The sequence below is a fragment of the Manis pentadactyla genome, chromosome 5 (genome assembly GCF_030020395.1).
Source record: "Manis pentadactyla isolate mManPen7 chromosome 5, mManPen7.hap1, whole genome shotgun sequence".
NCBI lineage: Eukaryota > Metazoa > Chordata > Mammalia > Pholidota > Manidae > Manis > Manis pentadactyla.
Window position 1 is genome coordinate 46,321,428 of NC_080023.1, and position 21,490 is coordinate 46,342,917.

The window sequence follows — 21,490 nt, forward strand, 5'->3', positions numbered from 1 at the left end:
TCTTAGTCTCTTTCAGATCTCCTCTTCAGTAAGGCTTTTCCTACTGTCCTATTGGGAGTCAGAGCCATTTTCATTCTCTTTACCTTTACCCTGCTTTATTTTCTTTTAAGCATGTGCAAATCTCAAATTACCATTATACATCTGTTTTTACAATTGTCTGCTTCCCATTAGAGTGTTAGCTCCATAGGAAATGGAGCTTTGTCTTTTTCATTGCTGTTTCCCCAGTAACCAGAATAATGTCTGACACAAAGAAAGCATTCAGTATTTGCTGAGTGAATTAATTCTGGAATATGACGCATACATGCCAGGGGAATAGAGAAAGGGGGAAGGGAAATGATATGTATCATTTATCAGGATTTGTCTCCAGATAGCATTCTTCTTTTTCTCATTTGTATTATATAGAGATATATTAACCAGCAACAGAAGAAAGTTCCACTATACAAACACCAACCGTCTAGTGCTAACAGCAGATGTCAACAGTCAGTTTTCCCCATCTTTTCAGTGCACAGCCTTATGGTCACTAGTCACCTGGTTGCAAAGGTAGGTTAGGGAATTTGCCTTGAGGAACATGTAGGGGGGGGCCAGGTATGGAGCCTACCTGTTCTTAGGTCTTGATGGGATGCTTCTTGTCTGGCTTTTTGTGTTGTGTCAGTGATGCAAATTTCAGAGTACCTTGGGTACTCTTGGGTCCTGTAAGAAGAGACATAAGCAGCAGGCTCAGCCCAGGCTTTCTTAGGCAGCACCTCTATGTGTGGATGGAGTGTGAGGAATGCAGCTTTCTGCTGGGTAATGAGAAGAAAACATTTTAACAAGGACTCATGTTTGCAACATCTGTTTCATTTGGGTAATTTTAGATGGCTAAAACCCACATCTCAGAATGACGAGGGCTCCTATCATCTTACAAAGGATTGCTGCAATGTCTCTAAGCACCTGCCACAGTAATTAATAGACTGTAAGGGCTAAGAAGAAATAGGGCCCTTATTAAGCTCTGGAAAGAGCAGCTCTTTAGGGCAAATTGACAAAGAAGAAAACAGTATAATGGTTTCTCTTTTTTAGAAAAGTCTAAATAAAGTCTTTTATTTCTCTCCTTATTTTTTAGAGCTGTAGTAATGAGTTGATGATTTTAATATTTTGTTAACCTTTTCTTATCCAGGTATCTATGCTTAATTAATCCTTACCTCTTTTCAAAAGAAAACCTCATTCAAAGAAATTTACATGGATGAAAATTGAATTTTAAAGATATTGACCAAATCCCATTGTTACAGAGACCTTTTTTCCAAAGATAGCACTTAATGCAAATGATAGCATCTTTACCCAGAGTACCTCCGGTGGAAACCTGAAAGAGTTTAGAAGCTGTTAATTGTGTTGTGCAGACGATGAAGTTGGAGGCCCACGGCACGTGTGTGCTCTCTACACTGCTATTTCACGGTCTTCCTGTTGTGCTTCCAGCAAAGGCTTCACAGACATAACTTGAAAAACAGGTTTGACTGAAGATACAGGCAATAGTGGCAAAACAGAAAATGTAACTCTGATTTCGTAACATATGGATCCCCTTTTATTCAACAGATTTTATTTTAAATATCAAAATAAGAAAACTCTCCAAACAGAAAACAAAATGATGGCATGTTTACTTTAACATCTGTGTGAACTTAAGTATAATCTAAATGACTCTTTGTCAAGTTGGATTCCTATTTGTATAGCTCTGCACAGCAGAAAGAACACTTTGGCAAACATGATCTCATTTGATCTTCAAAATAGTCTCCTCTGAATGAGAACCCCAAAGTCTTCTCAGACCCAGAAGAGGCTTCGGAGTATTTTACTGCTGCCTGGAGACTGATGCTGTTTCAGAACATGACGATGAAATGTTCTTTGAGAAGGAGCTGTTTGTTCATCAGGACTCTTCTGCTAGGTATCAGTCTGGAGTGTTCTGCTCACTAAGGTTAGTGCAGAGATGGAGTAGCCATAATATACCACACTGCATTATGTTAATCAGGATAGGATAACTTACGCTGTGGTAACAGACAATTTTCAGATGCTTAATAGGAGAAAAGTTTGTTTCTTGCTTACAAAGACGACTGCAAACCCAGGTCACTTTGGGATGACTCAGTGGTCCGGGATGATGAATGCTCACCATCCTGTGACTGCACCGTTGGAAACATGCATGGCTCCATTGCTGGAGCAGGGATGGACTGTGCTGCGAAGCTCATGCTGGCAATGAAGTGTTTTACCCTGGAAGTGACCCATGCCCCTTCTGCTTACCTGGGCGTGGAAGTATGATCTTCCTAGATGCCAAGAAAGAGAGGAAAAACAGCTGTGAGTGACACTTGGTAATTTCTCTTAAGATTTTTCTTCTATCAAACAACAGGTACTATGAAGTTTTCAGCTTTAACCCTTTGTAGACTTAACCAAATGTGTCAAGGCTTGTGGCCTTATTCCACTAATGTTTCTCTGTACTGATAGAGACATGTTCTTTTTTGGCAATTACGTTAGACTCCAAATTTTCTTTAGTATAAGCTGTGGTAGTCACAACATGATGCTGAAACCAGATGGTAAGTTCAATGAGTTTAGTAGGGGAAGGAGATTGCCTCGTGGTTTTGGTAGTGTGTAGAATAAATAACTGATAGATTGTAATACTCGTTTTCCAGCATATCAGTGAACACAGTGAGAAATGCTTTTTGGTCTCGGCCTTTTCTTCAGGCAGTTCTGGAGAGCCTAGGAAACACTGATGGCCACAGATTGGACCTGAATGGGTTTTCACTGTACGTAAGACCAAACTGCAGTCTCTTGGAAATATGATTTTGGCTTCCTCCTATGTTGATCTCACACCCCTAGAACACTTGGTTCAATATATCAGTTGGTCACTCAACAAGAATTTGTGTAGCCCTACCTAAAAGTGAACTCCTCCTTGATTGCCTTAGTCCAAAACACAGTCATGGAGTTTTAAATCTGGTGATTATCATTTGTGATATATGTAAGAATCACCTTTGTAACTTGTAAAATTTAAGTTCCAGATCTCCACCTTCAAAAATTTTTAATCATTGTTATAGAGCTTAAGAAATCATATTTTAAACAGGAATCTCAGTTGGTTCTGATGCTTGCTAATGTATAGGCCATGTTTTGAGAAACACTGAACTAAGTAAAAGAACATGGATTGGCCTGGAGGGAAATGGTCTAACTCTTATGTGATTTCTGAGAAGCCCTTAAAAATATCTGTATTGTCATGCAATTTGTTCAATATCCTATGCAAAGGGCTCGGAAAACAGTCTGCGTAGTAAAAGCGTAATAGGCTTTCCAAGACTTGTATGCTACAGACTGCTGTAAATTTTCTAAGTAATCTGTGTTACAGTTTTAGGCCTTTCTTCTAGTTAATATTGAGGGCTTTCCACCCATTCCATTTACTGGTGCCCTTTAGGATTGTAGAAAAGAACCGTTGGCCCTCGATGAGAACAGTGGAAAGCAATTTGAATGAATCCCAAAATGGCATATTTTACTTGAAAAACATGCATTATACTCTTGTCCAAGTAAACTGCGCAGAAACATGTAAATGAAGCATAAAGCTCTTATGAATTAGGCCCTAAGCATTTTTCTTTTTAGCATATAAACTGCCACTAAGGATGTGATAGGAATGCATTTTCTACTATTTTTCAAACTGTAATTACGTTTCCCTAGTAAAACTCAAATACTTGATATGGTCCTGTTGCAACTGTACCAGACAGGTAATAATTGGAAAATTTAATGCAGAGCTTTATCTCTTAAATGCTAAAAGGTAGGGCTACTCACAGCATACAGAAGAGTTGGCATTAAATATAAAAAGTGTGAACCTGGTGTTTCTCTATGATGCTAATTTTGCATCTGGAAGTGTGTTCCAAAGCTGTAGCACCCTTTTAATATATGAGAATAAAAGTTCCTTCCCTAACCTTCACCTAAAAGAGCCTATAATCTCTGTCTACTCATTCAATAGTTCATTTTTTTCCCTTACATTTACTGTATTTCAGGTTGGAATGTGATGCATCTAAGTCTCAAAGCAGTAAATTAACTTACTTAAGTAGCAGTGGAATAAAAGGAAGCAAAAAAGAGGGAAATTCTCTGGAGAGCACTATTCAATGGTGTATCTAAAGACCATCAGAAAAGGGCACACAGTAAAACTTGTATAGAGAATGAAAGATTTGAGAAATGCTCTTCCCATCTATCATCACAGTAGACTTTGTTAGCCAACAGTTTTTTTGTTGTTACTGTCCTTTTTTATTCAGTGATTCTAAGACTTACAGTATATTAAAGATGCGTGAATGTACTCAGATAAGGGTGGAAGTCTCCTTAGGTCTTCTATGAATTGAGAATACTTTTTTGCAGACAATGCAATTTAAATAGTTTCCACATAGGCACATCATACACAGTTTGTATGGGAAAGCCATAGAGTCACAACTTTAGGACAAAGCCCATCATTGTTCGGAATATGATCTCCCATTGTAAGATGGTTAGAAGAACAAAATCTCTGAAATAATTCCTGATAAGATTTTATGAAATCTTCATCCTGACTTTACATTTTCAGATGGGAAAAGTTTGATGTTTTCTAGTGCATATGAAACCAGATTCCATGGCCCTTTGACAGTTGGTCATCTGTACTTGAAATTTTTATGGGTTTCATCCTGATGTATCTTGTTTTCATATCTGTCAAAATAAATGTTAATTTATTTCCACTTGCTGCCTTTCATGCCTCATTGCTGTGCACAGGTGATTACAAGGGACCTAGTACAGCATAACTTTGTAACCCAGAATTGAAGTTATGATTTCTGAAAGCATTTATCAACTTTGGATGCATAAAAACTAGTATAACTAAAGACAGTGTGACTCTAATCCTCAAAGTAAAGGTTGCATTTAGCATTCCCCAGTAAGTCAGACTGGAAATCATCTCATACAGTGGAAATACATAGCCATTTTGACCACTGGGGAAGCAACAGAGCATTAGGATCAATAGCTCAGAGTTTGGAATAAGACACGTTTCAAATTTCTGTTCCAACATTTATCAGTAGTCTTGACCTTGTAGGGCTTGTGCTCTTTGAGCTCAATTTTCCCCACGTGTAAAATGAGTAAGATAGTAGTTATAATACTTAGGAAGGACTAACTGCTCTATCAGTTAGACTCCCAAATGTGTAATGTTTCAAACACAATAGAAATTTGATTTTTGTCCATTAATGGTACCTGGTAGCAACCAAGATGCCTCTCCTCAGATGGTCACTTAGAGGCTCAGGCTGCCGGAAGTTCTAATGTCTTCAATATGTAGCTTCCAGGGTTGCTTTAGAGCAGTGTTTCTCAAATGTTTTATTTTCATTTCCCCTCTAAGGAAATTAATTAAACCAATTAAGACAAATTAAGTTAATTAAGTTAAAATTCTCCCTAATGCAAAATTAAATATTAAGAAATAAGATTTTATCAGGCAGGTTCAGCTCTGAAGAGACACCAACTATTGGAAGTTCTAAGATTTTCTCACTGCCCCAGCAGTAGTTTTCACTTGGGAACGGTGCTGTCCCTGTTGAGAATACATGTGTTAGAAGTTACCTCCATTCTAGGGTGCTGGAAGGGGAAAGCAGAATATAGGAGCAAGCCTGGGGGATTACGTGGGTCACGTGGAGTGTTAAGACATCGCTTCCATTTACATCGTGTTGACTAGAGCTCAGCTGTCGGTCACTCCTAACCACAAGGGAGACTGGGAAATGTAACCCAGGTTATGTGTCTAGGAAACAGAGAAGATATATTTTTTGGTGAATAGTTAGTGGTTTCTTCTACTATTTTACTTGTTTTGTATGAATTGTTGTGAGGATTTTATTAACACAATAGAAAGTGCTTACTGTCAGGTCTAGTACATTATTAGTGTTTTAAGTTTTTTATTCTGTTCAGGAAAAAAGGAAAAATAAGAAATAAATAAGCTATCATTTAATCTGTCTGAGAATGAAAGAAATCTTAGAGTTGGAAGGTACCTTAGAAACCATGTAATCCAATGTGCCATCAACAGATTTTTGCTTGAACATTTTAAGTAAAAAGAAGGCAGTGCATTTCCTAATTATATCTTGACTTAATGAAAATTTTTATTCTAGGCAAGAATTCATATTCTCAGACCTCCATCTATCTCATCCTACCCATTAATATTTGTTTTGTCCTCTGAAATTTTTACTCATAATTCATTCAGTAGATGTTTATTGAATGTACAAACTGATAATGTGCTAGGCTCTGGAGATTCAAAATCAAATGTGTGTTCCTTGTCTTTAAAGACTTAAAGCATTCTGCCCTTCGAAAAGCAGGGACTTCTGTCTTAGTCTTTATCATGTCCCCAGCCGCTAGCAGAGTACAGGCCCTTAGCAAATGCTTAGTCAGTAGTTGTTGAGTAAGTGGGTATGATGATGTAGACAGGAAAGAGAACAGGCAGTGTCAGTAGAATGATATGAATGATATCAAGGAGGCAGTGATGGCTCTGGGGGAGCAGCCAGGAAGGGCACCCCATCCAGCTGGGGAAGACAGTTAAGAGGAAGTAATATCTGAGCTGACTATTGAAGGATGTGAGAATTTACTATGTTAAGGACTGGGGGAGGGGGATTTCTAAAAGAAGAAATAGAAGTTTGAGGCTAGAGGTGAGAGAACTTGTCAGAGTATGGTGTACCAAGTTGAATAGAGTCCACCAAAAATTCATGTCCATCAGGAACCTTACAAACATGAACTTTTGGGAAACAGGGTCTTTGCAGATGTAATTTGTTAAGTTAAAATTAAGTCATACAGTATTAGGGTGGGCCTAAATTCATTGACCGATGTCCTTACAGGAAGGCCATGTGGAGACAGACATACAGACAGAAGGAAGATGGCCATATGAAGATGGAGGCAGAGACTGGAGTTACGGTGCTAAGGAATTCCAAGGATTGCTGGGAGCCCAGAATTTAGAAGAGGCAAGGAAGGATTCTTTCTTAGGGCCGGGGAGGGAGCATGGCCCTGTTAAAGCCTTGATTTTGGATTTCTGGTCTCTAGAACTGGGAGAGAATACATTTCTGTTGATTCGAATAGCTCAGTTTGTGATGATTTGTTATGGCAGCCCTGGGAAACTAATACAGTCATCTTATCAAAGTTCAGTCAATAGACACGTGGGGAGAGGGGGTGAGCAATTAGTAATGCTGTCCTGTGAGACTCATGAAGACTTCATTGGTATAAAGGCAGTAGGAACTTTTGAAATGGATTTGCCTGATGAACTGGACTTTCTGCCCTCTGTGTGGGATACTTGCCTGAATGCTTCTGGTTCGCAGTTTACCCTGTAGTGTGCCCAGCTCCTTCGGCTCTAAGGAGTTGAGCTATATGCTTACCAAGAATCCATTGTGTTTTGTTCCCAAATCCATTTCTGCCCTTTGTACTTGTAATTATACAATATTAATATGGCATATATATATATATATATATATATATATTATGGATACATTTTGAGTGTGGAAGGAGAGTTGTTTCTTTGAAAAATAATGATTCATTTTGGAGAGAATGGAGTAGGATTAAAATATCATAAAAATCAAGAAGTTTTATGCAGTTAGATTACTTTTTAAGTGTGTTAATATTCTGCATGTTAAAGAAACCCAAACTACCAATAGCGAAAGAGGCATTTTGGGAAGGTTTTATACCAAAAGAACTCAGAGGAAATTTAGGCAGTGGCTGCTTGGCTCATAGAGATGAACACATGAATGTATACCTGTATGTTTGAAGTTTAAGTAAAATAAGGTATGTATTAAAAAAAATTTTTTTTAATAGTTTACTGTTTGAACTAATTTTTATACTTAATTTTCCTTATACTTACTTCTCAGGCCTGGGAATTCTATTTAAACTAAGGTCACAGATGCCATTACTGGGAAAGCCAGGAATGGAGACAGGTTGTTCTTTTACTATCTATAATGCTCTTTGTAAAGTGTCTCACTAATACAAAGGGAGTATTATGCCAGCACTTTTTAATAAAACAGTATTTTATTTTTATTTCTCTTTTCTCCTTTTTTCCCTCCTTTTGCTTCTTCTTGATAATATATGTTTGAGATTCTAATCCCTAGTTTACATGTGATCTTTCAGAACACCAACCATTTGCAAGTTGGAATAGTCCTATATGTATATATTTTTTAGCATATTTGAGTTTCAGATTATATTTTTTGGGTAAATATTAGTAGTTAAGTTTCCTCTACATAAATCAATTGATTATTTGACATAGGAAATAGGTCAAATGGTAGTTGGGAATTTAGCCTGTGTTTGAACTTTTGTTATGAATTCATCCAAAAACAGTTACAAGGTTATTGATCAGTCAGTAAATATTGTTTAAATGTCTGACATTTGTCAGGTACTGTGATAAGTACTAGTGTATAAAAGCACTAAGGAGAAAGACTCTCATCAGGTTCTGTAGATTCTATGTTGGCATGATCTCTGTCTTCTGAGAGAAAAACTAAGATTGCCAGGGATTGTAGCTATAAGCCTTAAAACCCTGTTGGGGTATTTAGTACCACATAAATACTATCAAGAGGAGAGAGAGTATTTAAATTTAAAGCTCAAGATTTAAGAAGGCATTTTCCATGTTTAAAATCACAGTTAGCTATTCAGGAGCATACAAAGTGCTTGGCATGATACCTGAGTTAGTGTGGTGTGTTGTAAAGAACATGATATAGAGAAAAGGAAGACATGGTTTCCAGTCTTAGCTCTGCCAGTAACAAGGTCTGTGACCTTGGGCAATTCTCTTTGATTCTTGGTCCCTGTACCCTCCTTAGTGCTGATAAGATGAGGTGATGTCTAGTTTCTTCCTGTTGTAAAATTCTCATTTATTGTAGAATTTCAAGACTGTTTGAAGGACCCAGAGCATTCTTTGTAGAATTTTTGAACTACTTCATTACCCTTACCACAGAGCATGATATGTGAAAGTATAGTTTTGTCACAGAGACATTGCATGATCCAATCTGCCTTCTTTCTGTGCCTTAGTGCTCCTGTTCTAGGGAGGAGGTGAAAAGGTTATCTGCTTGCTGATTTGGGAACTAGTTGAAGGAGTTGGAAATCTTTTGGACTAGCATGACCATGAGAGAATAAAAGTTGGTGTGGAGTGTTTGAATGGGTATTATCAAATGTAGGCTCTTACCACATAAAGGAGAATGAGACCTGCTTTTTGTCCTCAAGAGGAGACAGACACACAAAAAACATGTGATGAGTCTAAATGTCAAGGCAGGAAGGGCTGTGTTTTAGAGGACCCTGGTAGAGAAGAAATGAAGTACCAAAGGAAGACTGTTTTTTGTTTCCTCAGAGAGCAGAGCGATAATGTGGGCAAAAGTTACAGTGGACAGATTTGGCTTAATAAAAGAAAGAGCTTTCTAATAATTAGAGCAATCCACCATTGGATGGTGTACCTCGGGAAGGAGAGGAAGATTCATTTGCTTTACACTAATCAAAAATATTCTGGACACATTTATTGGGCACCTGTACCAGGTGGGAAGTTGGATCAGGTTATCTCCAATTTGCCGTTAGCCACTCAGACTCGTGAGACACCTCTCAGTTGACCAAACAGCTTTCTTTCATTGGAGTCATTTTGTAGGAAGCCACAGGGCTGATTTCATGTTATCAAATGAAAACAATAGAAAGATGAGATTGTTCTAATGAAAAGGAGAGCCATTATTTCTATCATCATTGCTATCTCCATTAAATAGCTCTTACTATCTGCAGATAGAATGTATGACCCCAAACCGGGATGATGGATACAGAGAACAATCCAAGAAAGCTTCATTTCTTAGCAAATAGTGGACTCCATGACTTTGGAAATGAGGGATGCTGGAATGCAGCTTGTATGGAAGGTGGCTGGGATAGGATTTACTCCAAAGTGCTAAACTAAGATTTCCTTTGAGCTTGTTGCCTTTAAGCTGCATGACTCACCAGCAAATTCACAAAACAAAAATGTGATTGCTGTGGATAATGCTGCCATTGCTGGTAACATGCTGGCAATGATTGTAACTGGACTTGCCAAGCACACATTGACCCTCTGAGTTACATTGGTCCCTGTGGAGTTTAACACCGTCAACGGTGAGAACAACAGCTCAGAAGTGCGATTGGTGTTATACAGGGAGGAGAAAAATGGCAGTGTGATCCTTTAGAAATGAGCAATTGGAATGAGAAAGGAGCATGGGGTGGTGCAGCTCAGGAGAGAAACAACCCGTAATGGCTTAGCGAGCTGCTTCTCTAGCTCTTTCTGCAAATAGCGGGGGAAAAGTGTGGTTCCTAGCAGATAGGCTACAATCTACTTTGTTTATTTGGCATTTCCAGCAACTGCTCTTCTCATCCCAGACAGCTTATCTGTCCAAGGGAGTCTCTCCAAGGTGACCTCACCATGATCCTGAGGCTGGAGCCACAAGTCAGATTAACATATTGGGGTTCAGGGGTGGTAAGGGTACAGATTAGTTAGATATGGCTTGGTAGGTTTTAATTAATTTGCTTTTTGGATAAAAGGATTTTTACTTCTATTCAAAGGAAGCCATGACTTACATTCCACAATTTAAGGTATTTCATGTATTTTAATAGAACAATTAACTTTCTGACTGTTGGAGCCATTTTTTTCCCTTGGGAGTTGTGGGAAGGTTATGTGCTCTGCTGACCTCTCACCTGCCATGTCCCTTGCATCCAGTTCTGCCTAGACATTCCCACGAGCAGGCTTATCATTTCTGGTGCCTGAGTTTCCAACTTCTCTCTCATAAAGAGAAGGGAAAAGTCTGGAGATGTACACATTTTCTAAATTCAAGATGTATGAATCATGCCCTGCTCAGATGAATTGGAGTATGTAAGGTGAGCTGTACTTTTTCTTGTTTTTCTCGTATCAGCAGTTGTGGGAAATGCCTATTAGTTGCTAAATGATCAAACAAATGTGAGAGGAATAACTGGTTCCTAGCAAAATCAGATTAAATTACATCAAAAGTAAGCAAGCTGAAATGACAACATGTCATCCTGGGAAAGAAAGAAGATAATGATTCTCAAAGGAATGGCAAAGCATTTTTGAAGAAAATTAGTGTTAGTAAGATAGTTGGAAAAGGAAAACATACCATTATTCTTCTGAATGTTAGCTGTTGACCATTCCATCTAGGGGGAAATGCAATTTTGTATAGAGGCTGTGCATGGCCATGGATCTGCTGTAGTGCCGACTGTTGGTGGTCTTAGGCAAGGCTCTCAGGGTTACTGGGCCTGTTGATTAATGATTGAGCATTGAGTCCCCTATACAGAATTTTATTGTTGTTAACAACCATTTGATCAATAAATATGAGAGATGCCCTCTCAAAAAAAAAAAAAAAAGAAGGGTTTGTACCTCCCTAGCCTCGGGGCACTGAATGTGGGCCTGACACAGAGTAAACACTCAGTAAATGCTAGTGGCTGTGATGATGGTTTGACAGTGGCAACACAGGTGATGGAGATGATGAGCATGATGAGGATGGAATGCGCACAGTTACCGAGGGGTCTCGCCCCTTAGCTCCACACTTGATGACTCTGAAAAGGGAACTTTATTTGTTCAAAAAGTGATTTTCCAGAAGTTATTTTGTAAAGGTTCTGCCTCAGAGGAAACTCAGGGAATTATACTTCCCTGTTTGGGGAAACAGTTTGAAATCAGTTGTTTGCACGAGGAACATGCTTTTCAAAGTCTTATGTCCCCTGATCTTGCTTAATGATACCCAGTCTCACTGTGCTACACTGTGTGTATCAGAGAAGCAGCCTAACATAGTGTTTAAGAGCTTTGGATCATGGTTATATTCCTGTTCTGCCACCTGATTCCAGCTGTGTGACTTTGGGCAAGTTACTGAACTTCTCCATGTGTTAGTTTCCTCACCTGTAAAATGGGATGATATTAGGCATATCTCACACAGTGGTTGTGAGGATGGCAGATATTAATACACATAAAATACCTAGACCAGTACCTGTCTGGCACAGGGTACACATTCAATAACTATCAGAAGTTTTCATTATATTTCTTTCTGAAAAAGTAAGGATTTAGAGAGGTACCACATTTCAATCTTCTTCATGTATAAATTAATTCATTGTGAAACTTACTAGAGAGTGTCTAATTGATGGTACTTTTGTAATTGTCAACTCAGCTTTGGGTTTTGTTCTGAAGTCTTTCTTGAAAAGCAAGTGTGTGTGTGTGTGTGTGTGTGTGTGTGTGTGTGTGAAGGGAAACTAGCTTCTGCAGCTGAATGCTGATGCCACGTGTTGGGTTTTGTTCTGAAGTCTTTCTTGAAAAGCAAGTGTGTGTGTGTGTGTGTGTGTGTGTGTGTGTGTGTGTGTGTGTGTGTGTGTGAAGGGAAACTAGCTTCTGCAGCTGAATGCTGGGTTTTGTTCTGAAGTCTTTCTTGAAAAGCAAGTGTGTGTGTGTGTGAAGGGAAACTAGCTTCTGCAGCTGAATGCTGATGCCACGTATCTTCCCATAAGATGGCACAACACTCCTGCTCATCCAGTGTTCAGCAACCCCGAGGGAGGCAGGGAGTTTTGATCAGCATCCAAAGAATCACCTCATCTCTCCTGGCAGAGAGCAGAGAGCAGAGCACAAGACTTCATGTTCTGTCAAGTACATGTCACTAGTTCTTACTTGTGTTTCATAGGAACTGCATAAAAGCTACAGCCGCTCCAGTCTAAATTTGACGTTTCAAGGACGTGTTTTGTTTCTTGCTCCTTACATCTGAAGGGCTGCATTAGAGTGTGCAGTGAGATAGAGGTGGTCTCCTACTCTCTAGATTGACTATCTTACTGAAAACAGATAAGCAGACACCACAGAAAACAAGAGCTGGTTATTCTGCTGGAGGTAGAGTAGATGAACGTGGATGGGACTGTATCCAAACAGTATCACGGAGGTGAATGTTGTCTTCAGTGTCTCCCACCACTTCCCTCTCTGCCACAGCCTCTCCTCCATCACCTTTAGGCACAAAGTGGGCCTGTGCTGCCTGGAGCTTGATTCTCTTGCCTCATTCTTCCCCACCTCTCCCTGCTCCTCACTGTTCTCTCATCAAAGCTTACCTCTGCTGCGATTCATCCCTGTAGGGCCTTTCTAGTGTCATCAAGACTAATCTGTAAAAGAATCTAGTCTCCTAAAAGGTTATTGTCCAGAAGTATTATCCTGAGGGACAGACACATGTAATTTCTATTCAAAGTATGGTAATCCCATGACAGATGGGTTCATGGGCTATGATAATGTTTTTCCAAAAAATTTGTATTAAAAAATCATTTATGGAACTAATGAACTTATTTGAAAGTTGCTAAGAGTAGATCTTAAAAACTCCCATCATAAGAAAAAGACACTTGTACCTATGTGAGGTGCTGAATGTTAACTAAACTTATTGTGGCACTCATGCCATTATATATGCATGTATCAAACCATCTTTTGCTCCTGAAACCTACATGGTGTTATTGGTCAAGTATATCTCAAAACTAATATAAACTAATGAGCTAAGTTGATCAGATGCATTGTATCACACACACACACACACTATATATGTTCTCAGATTGTGTCAAATTGCCCCTGAGATGGAGAGACTAACATGGTGCTGATGGAAATCAAGTGGTCAGGCTCAGCTTTCTGGTAAGAGCTGGTCTTGGCTCCTTCTTTACAGGAGGACCTAGTTGCTGTCACTTGCTGTTTCCCCCATGTGTGCCTTCTGAAATCTGTGCCCAGGCCTGCTGACAGCTTTCTAAGTCTCTTTATTCCAAATTTTGCACAACCTTCCTTCATCTGTGACTCTGGAGTCTTCTGTAATATTATTACCCCTTGATTCAGGTTGGAGATGGGAACTGTTTTTAACTTACCAGCTCCTGTAATAATGAACCTTTTCTCACCCCCAGAGACTCTGAATGATAAACCCCTTACACAGAGAAATTGCTATTCATCATTTTGAAGACTCTTTGCAGTCAGTCAGAGCTACCATATGTTGTTCTCTTATGGCACAGCAGAGGGACTTTTATTTGCCCATTTTCATGTTTGCAGCTTTCCAATCCAGTTACCCCAAATGTTATATGTTAGAAATATCAATTATGTAATTTTCCTCCTGTACTTAAAACTCTTTATGGACTTCCCATTCTCTATTCTTAACATCTTTTATACATTTACTTTCGAGTACTAACCACAATTTTTAATGTACCACTTATTAATTTACATGTTTATTTTATGTCTTCTAACCTAGAATGGAGACTCTATAAACAGGAACCTTGTTGATCTTTTTCTCCATTGTATCCTTATATGCTAATACAGGGTTTATACACAGGAGATACTCAATAGTTAATTGTGAAACAAATATTGTTTTTCAGCTGTCTGTCAGTTTTCATGACCTAGAGCTCTCAAAGTCATTATCCAAAGAAAATTACAATGTGATGATAATGGAGAAAAAAACAACCCAAGCATTTATTAAGCACCTACTATGTGCCAGGCATTTCATGCATAGTAATTCTTTATCTTGGATTTTGTAAGGTTGATATTATTATTTTAATTTTATAGATGCTGAAGGCAAGGTAAAGTGATGGGCCCTAAGGCACACAGAGCTGGAATAAAACCCACATTTATTTGGTTTCAGAATTGTTATTTATTCTATTATTCTAGGCTCTGCCTTTATACATGATCTTTACATTTCCCCTGACCCTGAAGATATTGTTATTCTTTACAACATGGGGTACAACAACACTTAGATAAATGTAGCATTTATTTGCATATTTTCATAACTGTAGACACAGCTGTATTAGGGAGAAAAAATTTTTTAAATTAATAAAGCACCTCAGAGGCTGGATCAGTGGTCAACTCCAGGATCACAGAAGGACAATTCTTTATATAGCCTTCAATTTCAGGTACATGTGGAAATTTATCTGGGTTATGGATACAGAAAAGGCTGAATGTAAGAAATCTAAAAGGTGTTTTCTTAGGTAATGGGAGACATCAGGAACAGCTTTCCTGTTTTGTTGTTCTGAGGAATGCAATAACCCCAGTGGAGAGAGACATTCCTCCTGTATTTCCCTAGACCCTACTAGGCCTTCAGCAGTGCAACAGCACAGCACTGCTAGCCGCTGGGCATTGGTGCCCAGAGGGAGGTGTCATGGGGGCCCACCATGGTGCTCGTGCCTGGTGTACATACTGGCACATGCAGAAAGGCCACTGTCCAGAAGGGTGGCAGTACTGGGTGGACACGGAAGCAGCCAGGATTGGAAGCCATTCCTTAATGCTCCATGCCAGGCAGAAGGGCTAGTGTTATTTGGCAGATTCTAAAAGGTATTTGACCGATGGGTTTTGTGTATGAGCCATGTGCTACACCCTTAGAGACACAGAGAGATAGATGGAGGGATTTTGTAAGGAGCTGTGTTCTGTATTAACTGGTGACTGGATGTTACTGAGAATGTGACATGATTTGCACTCACAAGGTAGTTTAGCTTGTTCTGGGGCATGGAGAATCTCCTGTATTATAGGGCAGTTGGGAGAACTGAATGAGATAGCATGTAGGAAATATCTGCTCAGTATGGAGCATATGGTAGGCGATCAACATGCTTAATTTCCTCCCCTACCTTTATTGTATTCTCTTAGAAATACAGACTGCCATAAGCACTGTGTCATTGCAGCATTCTTATCTAAAAGGTACTTTTTAGGAGGAACATAACAGTTTGAATATCCCATTAAGAACATTAAAATAGAAGTCCACTTGGATATTTCTACATTGGGATAATCTCTAATAATAAAATAATGTTGAATGTTTATACCAGGAACTGTTCTAAGTTCTCTGTATGTATAAATGTATTTAATCCTATTAAATGTATACTTTTACTACCTCCATTTTATAGATGGGGAACAGAGGTGCCAAGAGGTTAGGTAACTTGCCCAAGGTCACACGGCAAGTGGAAGAATCAGAATTCACATCTGGGCAGTGAACATCTGCAAAACCACTACATTTACTGCTTCTCGGTCTCTAGTCTGTTCAGGTAATAAAGAAAACATTGGCTGAGTGCTTTTCATAGGCAAGACACTGTGCCGGGTGCTGCAAGTTGCATCATACATCCCACAGGGCACCACTCACTGTAGCTAGGTGAATGCAGTTTCAGCCTGGGCAGCTGTACACAGCACGCCGAGGGTACTCCAACGTGTGATCCTTTCCCTGAAACAAGGCACTCTGTCTAAGTGCCAGTATACAGAGAAAAAAATTCCTTCTGGAGCAGAGAGAACTCAGAGATTAACTCTTAGTCTTTTATCTATTTAAGGGCATAGAGATATGGGACCGATGGGGGACTTCACTACCTGAAAACATTACTTTTCTTTGCAAGAAGTATTGCATTATTTTACGCAGAGTGCAACTCTTTAATAGAGTAAGTTATCTTTTTGTTTCAGATACTTAGAACTGGATTGGGGTTCCGATTTTCATAATATTGTGTGTATGTATCTCGTGTGTGTTTCAACGAGCTGATTTTCCATCTGAGCTCATGTACCTCCTATCTTATACCTTTGAGGTAATGCCTTTAAAATATTTACAATTTCACATCTGATTACAGTACATTCTTGCTGATTGATTCAAGTCTTTGGTCATAGCGTAGAGCCTGTGAGTGTGTTGTCCTTCTGTTCTTCCTTAAGGGGCATCAAGCAGGCCCCCGTGTGCAGTCCCTGCTCACTGTACAGAACGACCAAGTACAACAACTGGAGCCCCAGCCAATGTTTGATGTAAATGATTCCTGGCTATTTTAGAAGGAAGAATATTTTTCTGTTCTTTGCAGAAGTGTTGCTGTTTTTGTGGCTGATTGATTGATTGTATGATATAAAGTCCAACTGTGAAGACCATCATCTTGTCACATTTAATATTACGTTTGGTCTACTGAGGGCTGGCTTGATTTTGGTAATCACTTAACTGAAAGGGAAAGTCTATCTCTTGATAGGGAAACCATGGAAGTTTACAGAAACAAGGAAGCAGGTGGTTTTACTGGAGTAAAGATCAAGAGAACTGCATACAGTTCCCACAGGTCTGGTCTGTTCCCTTAATGTGCCATGAGGTGCCACATTTAACATCTGCTCAGGGTGGGACTTGGCATCTATTTCCACTGGAGAGGAAAGGAAAATAAGGAAAAATTTTCCAGGAGATTTCCATCTTGTTTAGTTTTTATAACAACACTAAAAGATAATCATTTCTAATACGTTTACCTGTTATATGGAGATAGTAAGGCTTCAGAAAAGTTAAGGAACTTGCCCAGGGCCACACAACTGGACTCTAGAAAAGCTAGGATTAGGAACTGTGAGGGTTTGACCCTGACCATAATCAACAAACTGCTGTCAGCGTGCAGGATGGAGCTCGCTTTTTTAATAGCAGAACAGTGTCACCTGCAGTACCCGAGCTTACTGAAGCCTCTAATAAAGAGGGAAACCATAGCACTTCTAGGTGACAGAAGTCCCTCTGCAGTACTGTGTGGTGGTGCGGTTTATGTACAGGAGAGCAACAAATCTCTTGGAATCCCGAACTGCCTCTGTAGGGTCTTTGAGGTGGCTTATATATTGATTGACTAGAGTTGCATGTGCAGTGTTTTAACATCAAAAGGCAAGGTACCAGCAGACCACAGCTGTGTCAGTGCTGCCAGAGGACAGCCTGTTCCGACAAAGGAAACCAGTGTCTTTGCTTGTGGCAGAGAAAACCTGCCTTTCCTCGTGCTGCCTTCTGGTTGGGTTAGGAGCTCATTAGTCCAGAGAAATAGATAGGATGTGACTTTTTCCTGATTTGGTGTCAATAATTCAGGAGTTCTGGGCCTTATATGTTTTAAAAATCCAAAGTGTGTAAAAGGTATACAGTTTTATTTTCTAAAGCTGTAGCCCATACGCTGCTAGCCATCTGAGAACTCAAGGGCTTAATACTATTGTTGACCTGGGCCTCTCAGAATCTTCTGATCACTGTGGAGAAAAGCCAGCATCATCTGCTCTGGATCCGAATGGTCTGTGTTAGTCTTGGAGGGCATCTTGGTGTTTCGGTGTCCCCAGTTCACTGCATGCAGTGAGAAAGAATCTGTATGTCATGGGGACAGGGACTAGATAAACAATGCAAGCAGTGTGTTTACAGACATGCAAATAAGCATGCAAATTAGACTCCTGTCAACTTCATTTAGAATGTAATTTAAAATTAATTAAAAATTAAGAGGTAAATTAGAAGGTAACATTCAACACCATATGGGAAAATATACATATTTATCAGAATGGCATATATGTATATACTGAATGGATGGGAGCTAATTGTGATGTGTGCAAAATTCCTCCATTTTGATATTGCGTAAAATCAGTGTGGGAGAAACCCAATATGGCTCAAGGATTATTTTTTAGCACTCTATGAATTAAAATTCACTTTAAGGATTAAATGAATACATTTCAAGTACATTAAATTCTCTGTAAACTTATACTAAAGGACATGGAGTTCTACAAGTGGAAAGTGAAATGAGAGATCAGGTTCAGTTTACCTCCATATGCTATAAAATATCCGTGAAATTCATTTTTTCTCAAATGGGATCATTGAGCACATTCATCCTGGCAGGCCTTTTGCATATTGTTAATATGTGATCTATACTTGGAAAGTAATGATTTCCTTCTCTCAGCCACTCAGGGGTTCTGGGTGATTAATGAGTTAATGGCTGCATCCACGCAAGGCCAAAACAACTCATTGAGAAGTGAAAAATTCAATCACTCTGCTGACTGTTTTGTCTACAAAACAACCAAACAACCTTTGTGAGTGATTTTCTTTTCACTGAACTGATTGCTATTTTTTGGCAACTTCATTGAATTAACTGATTGAAACAACCAGAGTGTGGACTGACTCCTTGTGTGAATGTTGTAAAACATTTCTGTATCAACTTTTCTACCATCCCTGAAAATACATATAAGCAAGGATTCAACTTACAGTACCTGTGTGAGAAAATTAGAGTTAGTCTATGCTTTGGCTATCTTGGACCAGAGTATTTGTGTTGAAATGTAGGTGTTCTTTTCAGATAATGACAAGTAATGCAAAAGTCATCTTCTTATTTTTTGAAAAATTCACAGAGACAAAGGGATCTGAAGTCAACCAGAGTAAAATGACCACAGAGTACACATGTTGTAAAGAAAAAGAAAGGAATATTGACAACAACATGACAACAAACAAATAACAGCAAAACCCCACAAAGACTGAAGGCAGTTTCAGTTTCAGAAAATGTGCAACTAGGGAGAAAATTAGGAATTTGAAAGCATGTTCTGGGTGCTGGAATGGTTAATGTTGAATTTGGGAAATAGGTGTGAAGTTAAAAAAAAAATTCAATAAATGAAAAAAATGTGTGCCCTGGGCTGGTGTACAGATGTATGCACACCTCCCGATATGATTCAACATTGAATAAAAAATAGTTTCTTATATCATTTATCTCTGTTAACTTTGCTATATTTTTAGTAATGCTGGTAGGCTGTGGCTAATGTGATGAAAATATTATTCTTTAAAATGGAGTGGAGAAAAGGGTAAAACACTTGTTAGGAGTCACTTAACATTTGGAAAGGAGAGAAAGTTATATTTTAAGAAGCTTTGCTTTTTATTTGTCCTAATTTAAAGGTGCAGCAGGTGTGTAAAGAGGAAAGTTCTCATAGTTATTTGCCTCAATTGAATGCAAAGAATCATGTTTAAAGAAGGTGGAAATTTATTGAAACTAATGGCACCACAGAGTAGAAATGAGCATTGGCAACCAGTTATGCCAGCCTTTCTTCATTTATGGATGAATCTACTGAGGCTTGTAAAGGTGAGAAACCCATTTGAGATCACTACACCCATTCAAGTTTATGTAGTTAGTTTGTACTGGAGGCAGAAGAGGTTTCCAGATTCCTTGACTCTCAGGCTAGGGAATAGCCCCTGTGAGTGTGTTGGAGATGAAAAAGCAAGGTAAAATTTTTAAAATTTGGAAGAAAACATATGACTTCATTTCGAGAACAGCTTTTGAATAGAGATTGCAATAGATGGAAGGGCTTATACCAAGACATAAGAAAGTTGAGGCCAGTTGAGAGTCCCCTCTCTGGGTTCCAAGAGTTAATGTCACAAGCAGTTGCAAAGTGCTGTCTAAATAGGCTTTCCAGTTTCCTGGAGAGTTGATGGTCCTGGAGAAGGCCTTCTAGATGATTTGAGAAGAGACATGGATGAATGGAGAGGGGTAGGTTGAGAAGACCTTTGCATTGATGTTGAAGCCAATCTCAAAGTTGTGTAGGAGAATTGTTATTTTTGGAGGAAAAAACAATTGCAGGAGTGGAATTTTTAAAAGCTGGTGCTGTAAGTGCTGTAGTGCTGAGAGCAAAGGTGAAGGATCGTGCTCAGATAAAGCCAGGCAGTGCTGAGAAGGGCCAGGCAGGAGAGGATCAGTTAGATGTGCATTTAACTCAAATGCATTGTAACAAAAGTGTGTGTATAACTCTGATGCTTCTCTTAGGAAAATTGACAGCTTGTCAGTAGACATTGCAATTCTGTTGTGGCACAGTTCATTCATATTCAGTAGACATGGCTGAGGTGTTTGCCTACCATCAGCCTGAACCAGCAACAAACTAAAACAAAGCTGGGATAATTTTATCAAGGAAGAACTGCTTCGAATCACAGATCTGAATTGCAGGCCACCGTCTCCCAGGAGTCATGAAGTCCCACATTTTCACAGGATCACAACATGGCTTATATATTGATAGGATGAGGAATCGAAGTCAAGAAAGGCGTGGTAGGCTGGGGAGGTGCTAGAAATGAGAGCTGATTTAGCAGTCCATTAGGCTTTCTGTTCCGAGAGAGTGGCAGGAGGCAGGAGAGAAGAGAGAAAGACAGGGGTGGGGGTGAGGGGGTGGAGTTGTATGTTTCCTATTTTTCCTGCCCGGAAAGAGGAAGGCATAAAGAACACCCAGTAAGGATAATGAGGTTTTGTCTTGAGACTCTTGGAGGCGCTGCCACCAGTGTGGGATAGCCATAGCTCAGAGGGGTGAGGACCTAGTTGGCACTTTTAAGGGCCTCTTCTTTCCTGTTACTGACGATGCTGAGTCAATGGCCAATAGGACTGATGTGGCAGCTGCAGGACGCTTAAGTCCCGTCCCCGTCCTCCTCCCTTCTACCTCCACCATAAGGAGAGAAAGATGGAGTGATTTTATTCAGGAGAGACTAGATATTCCCTAAAGTGGCTGTTTAAATTATTGGATCAAACTAAATTTAAACCAGGTTAGACATTTAGTTAATTTATTTTTCTCTAACCAGCAGGTGGAAGTTTGGAGGAAGACAAGATGTAGACAAAATAAAGGCACTACATTACTCTGATAAAAAGAGTCTCTTTACATCATCATATCCTGTTGGTTTTCCAGGAAATGTAGAAACACTTGGTAAGAAATAATCTCAAAGTTGATGTGATGGATTAAAGTTGGGAAAATATGTCCTGGGTCTATACATATAAATCAATGTGGCTGCTGAGTAAAGTTTTTTTAAAAAAGCAGTTGAATTCAGCAAGGTAATTATTTATT